We start from the raw sequence: 6,449 nt of genomic DNA, 5'->3' as shown, positions 1-6,449 counted from the left end.
TTAGCTGATGTGTGAATCAAATGAACTCGTAATCTTCTTCGGAAAATTATTACGTCTGCTAAACTGATGCGTAAAATGGTCGAGCCGCTTTTGTAAAAGTGTCATCTATTTCAATATCAGTGTTTGACCATAAGTTTTTTTGGTGTTTTGTTATGGGCTGAAGAGGCTTATGTCTTGCAAAAATATATAAGGTATATAAAAGTGTAAAATTGTCTCAGATTGATGGATTATTTTTAGTTGACGGTTTTGCCCTTGGTTCACAGCGTTAGGATTTTCTTCTTCTTTTTTTTAACACAACGTCTCACGGATACCGGAAAATCGTAAAAATGCTCACGCAGAAACAGCTCATTGCCGACGTTGAAGCACAAAAACTGTTACGAGATATTTAAACAGCATAAGTATAGAATTAGGTTAAACCATATCCTAGATGAAAAAGAAAAATTTTCAAAGGGATTAAAGTCTTGGATGGATCAAAAGAACATGAGTCCTTTTCACTTTAGTCTTGATCTAGCATTCCACCTAATAACACTTTGTGACAAATCGGAGTATATTTAGTTTGTTAACCTTTTCGCATACATACTGAATAGACAAGGCCAAGTTTTTCCGGAATGGAGATTAGGAGTGTTTTCTAATTCTGGTGAAATGTGGAGGATACAATTCTATCTTTCATCCAGGCGCTGAACAGTGTGCTCGAACTGACGCTACTAACTAGAATGAAAGTTGATTGTGTCCTTACTGTTTCTCTAAAGATACTCTTGGCGTGAAGGTAAACCCTTTAAAGTTGCCTGTTTTATCTTCGCCTCGCACTACCCGCTCTACAAATTCAAGATTCAACATGCTGAGTATCCCCAAGGCGATTAATGCCGAATCTCCACTGACCCTCGTTTCCCAAAGGATGATTTTAACTTCCCCCAATCGCCATCACGAAGAGCTGTTTACCCCTCAGGAACTAACGAGCCAGACTGAGGGTAGTACTTCAATTTTTCTACACCTTCTCCTACCCTCATTAACCCTTGCGTTAACTCTAATCCCACCTCACGAAAAGTTTCAGTTCAAATGTAATTTTATCCCAAACTGCCAGCTCCCCTTGTTGAGAACTTTGCATGACAGATCTAGTTACACACGATCAAATCTGAAACCAGAGACAGTTTTGTGGCTTTCGGAATTGAAGCAAAAGCTAGATCAATCTTCGAATCATATATCCTGAATTATTTCAAATATATTGCCCACAATGCCAAATGTAGAATTCTTTAACCCATTGAACACCCTAAATGTGTATAATAATGCCTGCGACATTCCTCTTCCCTTCCAACTCAGAAGAAAGGATCCAAAGCATTATAATGTCACCTCAGTGGAAGTTTTTAATTTATCAGTAATTAATCCTGCCAAGAAAATGACCCTGTACAGTTCTCCTAAGAGGAACAAAAACCTTAAATAAGCGTCTAGTCAGGTTAGTGAAAATGTCACCGAACAGTCCTGTCAAAATCTGAGTGATGAAGGAATTTCAGTTATCTATGAATAAAAAAGGAGTCACAACATAAAACATTGCTACAAATAAAAAAATTTGTTGAACCCTGACCTTGCCAGAAGTGACATTTTATTATGAGTTCTTAAAAAATCTTAATTCTTAAGTGTAGATCTGGTTGTTGTAGTTTGTTACATTTATGCAAATTTTACTTATCAGGAAAATGCAGTAAGCTCGAGCATAATTTTAGCTTGTAAATATTTGTACTGCCTTTTTTCTAGTGGTCATTGTTTTGGTTGTGCTAACGGTCATGTTAAGGTGCCCCCTTCTTTTTATCTTAAAGCCTGACAATTTTTAGAGCTACGCACAAAGCATCTGCGACCACTCCTCCTTGTCGTGTTCAATTCGACCTCCAATCATGTCTCCCTCCATATTTATTATTGAGTAGCATACCCCGCAGCTCCGATCCTCTCCGTGTGGCTCGAGTCCCCATCCTCCATTTGTTAAAATAAACCCAGCCCCTCTCCTCCCAGACACTTCCCACCCTATTTCCCTATTCCAGCACCATCCTGCTTTTCCATACCCCCTCTCCCTCCGTTGAAGAGCCCTCCCAGTTTGACTTCTTCCTGCCCAATCCTTTTAAAATCCTACCCCCTCCCATTAATTTTATTCATCGTGACAACAATGTATGATTCAGGTTTGATAGTTCTTGCACATAAAATTAATTTTGTCATAAATTCTAATTGTTCTCCCTTGTTGTCGACTGGAAACTAGTTCTGTCTTCCTGATCACATTTCCTCTATATCTATATTGTCTCTTTTCTTAACTCTCAACACCCAGGATAGACCCTTGCTCCATTTGTGATATAAAATAAGTCAAGTGTAAAAATGGTACCTTCACAAGTCATTTTCAATTTCCCACTTTTTTGTTATGGAACACTAAAAGTCTTAACTTTGAAAAACTTAACAAATTAGAGTCCCTTTCTAAAATATATAGCTAAGAAATGATCGCTATTACTGAAGTACGAGCTCAAAATTCATATCTGTTATGTATGTTATGTTCACATATGTTAAATTAATATTTTCTCCAAGTTAATTAAACTCGGACCCAAAAACCACACTCTGGATAAGAAAGGTGGCAGAATTCTTTTCTTCTTTCCGTAATGATATTTATCCAATTGAAATCTCAATTCCGCGTTTAGCTCCCTTTGATGAGAAAATGTGGGCGTGTGTTCGATTTAAAGTCTTACCCTGTCCTTTCAATTTAATCGTCCTGTGTTGTTTTTCTTACCCTCCTATCCTAATCAAAGATCTGCTAATAAAATAAATTTTACCGAAAAATTACATACCAGTACTGATTATGTACTATCAAAATACCCTAATGCTAAAATCTTCCTATTAGGTGATGCAAATGAATTACAACTGTAATCTTAAAGGTTCCAACTACGAAAGGCAACACTATTATTGATTTAATATGCACCATTCTATCAAACTTTTGCAAAATCGTCTCTGCTCTACCCCTTCTAGGGGGTAGTTATCATTTCAGCCTACTATGATCTCCGCTGGTCAAAGTTAAGAGTCCTTTGCTATTCCTGAAACCGTCTATAGACTTGTTATTGACTGAGAACTCTATCATTTTGGCTCTTGAATTACTGCTGAGAATTCGTACCCTGTGTATCAAATAAATTACGTTGACTGCAAAGCTTTGTCCCTCCAAAATTTATTGAGGAGTAATTATGAAGCCTCTTTTCCGCAGCAGAAAGTTAAAAGGTGTCTTTCCCCTAATTTCTCCCTCTGATGTTATAAATAAAATCCTCAATCTTAGGAAATCAATCACTTGCCCCTTGAATACTTCAACTGAATTAATTAAAGCCTTTTGATACAAAATTGTTGAACCTTTATCAAAAATTTTCAACCAAGTCACAAAATTCGGCATATTCCAAAGTTGCTGGAAACAAGGTTTTACAACACCTGTCCCAAAGAAATCTACTAGCCTGACTTTCAACAACGTATGTCCCATTACACCCACTTAAGTATTTCAAAAGGTTTATGAAGATTTCCCCTGTGACTGGCTTAAAGTTAAAACGAGTCAACGCATTAGCGTCCGACAGTTTGGTAATTTATAAAAAACTCCACAACCAATTACATTGTGCAGTTGGCACATACTATCCTAAGTAACCCTGAGAAACCAAATGCTCTGCTAAACCTTTTCTTAATCAATTTCCAAAAAGCCTTCGACTTGGTTAACCACAACATCCTAATTCCTAATTTGTTTATTAGTTCAGTTCCGGTCATTTTACTTAACATCAAAAATACATTTAAGGGGGAACAAGGTAGAAACAATTCCAGCTATCTCTTCTATGTTAAATATTTTTAGCTTGTATGGCGACAACAGACGCATTAAGGCATAGCTTTTGGTTTCTATCTGTTCCCCATGATCTAGCAATATAATCTGAGTTTGCTATTTTTTTAATATTTTTTACTTGGCTTTCTAAATTAGACTTTTTCGTGCAAATTCCATTTCAACTTGTATGAGGAAACGGTAAATACAAGTATAATAAATTTAACACCGACTTATAGAGAATTTTGAAAGGAACAACTTAACTTTTAAGTTTTTTTTCATAATTAGTTCAAAAAGACATTTTGATCAGTTTATTTAAAAGTTGTTACCATCAGTTTTATATTAGTAACTCATGAACTGTTGCATATTTAGTTTGAATAGGCGGGCATAATTACCGATGTTCAGGTGATAAACATTCAGGGTTTCAACTTGTATTGACTGACATCAAAGGCGAATGTTTCAACATATTATGCAAATAGGAATGCTCCGTCAAATTAGGTTGCGGTCAAAGATTTTGAAAGAAGAGAAAGGCAATTAAAGAAATTGGCCTTGTTAGTTCAAAAAAGTGCTTGAAAGTGTTTCGACTAATTTTATTTAATAACTTTCGACAGTTTTCGACTAATTTTATTTTATAACTGAGAAGTCACAAAAGAGTCCATATCCAGCATGTTAATATTATAGTCACCTAGAACAAAACATATTATGTTTGATATTACTCTTTACTTTCATAATAACAGCGTAGACGGAGATATCCCCAGAAATCAAGAGAGAGTAAATATCAGTTTCACATTTTTGATGTGAAAGTTTTTTTTTCTCCAAAAAATAAATAAATAAATAATTCCCAAACAAAAGTCCCGAATACAGCCCAAGGGATTATGCATCAATCTCTAACCCCACCCTCCCCTTGTCTCGTTCTTAGAACTAATTCTGTATTTATCTGAAGGCTCAATGAAATTTGGGATTCTTTGGCATCATAAAACATCCTTTGAGGCATGTCCCTCCATCCCTAATTAGCCAAAATATTTTTAAGGTCCAATTTCAAATTTCAACACAAATTTCACCGTCTTAGGTAAATTCTCTGTTGTTTTACAATTCCACACGCTATTTTAAGGTCATACAATATCATCTCCCCCTACTTTCAATAAAAGATTTATTTAACCTAGATTTAATACACTTTCAAGCTTGTTTTCACTAGCGACCTAATGAAAAAATCAAAATAATTGTAAGTTCCAGGGCTATTCCTACGTAATTTTATTTGTGTGTCTTAAATTCCGAAAAAAGGATGTTTTTGTTTTAATTTTCCCGTCTCTTTTCATTTTTGGCTATGTTTGTTGAAAAGGCTATCATTTGAATGAAACTAAAAGGAGAGAAATCTGTCAGAAAAAATGGTATACGAATTATTCGTGGTTCCAACCCTCCAGTGCTCCTTGTCACTTTGATCTAGAAAAGTTCACTAAAAAATCCATCAAAATGTATCAGTAAACCTACTTTACGAATCTTCGACCAATCATACAGTATTTCTTTTCAACTCCCCGTAAAAAAAAAAAAAAAAAAAAAAAAAAAAAAAAAAAAAAAAAACATAAAAACATATGTGGCAAATCTACGTGACGGAAATTGTGAGCAAAGATGTTCATAAGATTTTATTTGTACTTATAAGCAAGAACTTATCCAGTATTTCTGTTTGGAAGTGGGAGGTAACAAAAACTTTTAAAAAATATACCAAATAAATTTTTTGCGCATTTTTTCTACAATTTTTGGAGGGGTGGAGATTCAAACCCGGTATATACCCCTTCCCTGGATACAGCCTTGATTTTATAAGAATCGTGTGTCTGTTGTTAACGACTGCAAGAAGTGTAAGGCCTTAATAGTAGAAAAAAAAAATGTGTCAAAACGACACTACAAAACTAATTAAGCAACACCTATGAAATACTACCATCGCTTTCTTCACTTCTTTTTACGACATTTACTTTTTATTTACCAGATTAAATAGGCATACACATAAAAATTTTCTTTGACCTCTCTACATTTACAATTACAATTAAAAAAAAATAGAAATAAAACCCTTTTTTATTTTTTTTTCTTTTTTTTTTTTTTTTTTTTTTTTTTTTTTTTTTTTTTTACAAGGGATATGAATTGAAGGAACTAAATTCGCTGCTCTTATTTTAGAACTATCTGCTGAACTATAACGACAAAAAGTCGACGACCTGAACTGCTTCTCATAATAAGAATGAAAATTATGGCCTAGAAACCTTGTTTTTGTAGCTTCGGCCCTCCCCCTCCCCCCACAGACACACATTAATGTTAATTCCCCGGCCAAAAATTATGTGAAGCTATAAATAGTACGGTAAAATATTATATAAAACAATAAATTAAAATATATAAGGCAAAAGAAAAAAAAACTATGTGGAATAAATTGTTAATATCACTAAGCATAAGGTCATAAATCAAGGTATAGTTTTTTTTTTATATTTACGCTACAAAATAAAATGAATGATAGTTGCATGCCTAGAAAAAGTGTTATTTGTTTGGAGGCTGCAATCCCCTACCCCTCTTCTTGCGGCAAATAATATTTTACTTCCTATCTTTATCCCGTATTATCAAAAGAAATTTCTGCTAGGACTAAGTGGGATATATATTAAAGATT

The sequence above is a fragment of the Artemia sp. Qi Xiang Cuo genome, chromosome 2, assembly GCF_049724085.1.
Source record: "Artemia sp. Qi Xiang Cuo chromosome 2, ASM4972408v1, whole genome shotgun sequence".
Taxonomy (NCBI): Eukaryota; Metazoa; Arthropoda; class Branchiopoda; order Anostraca; family Artemiidae; genus Artemia; species Artemia sp. Qi Xiang Cuo.
Note: the sequence above shows the minus strand (reverse complement) of the source record.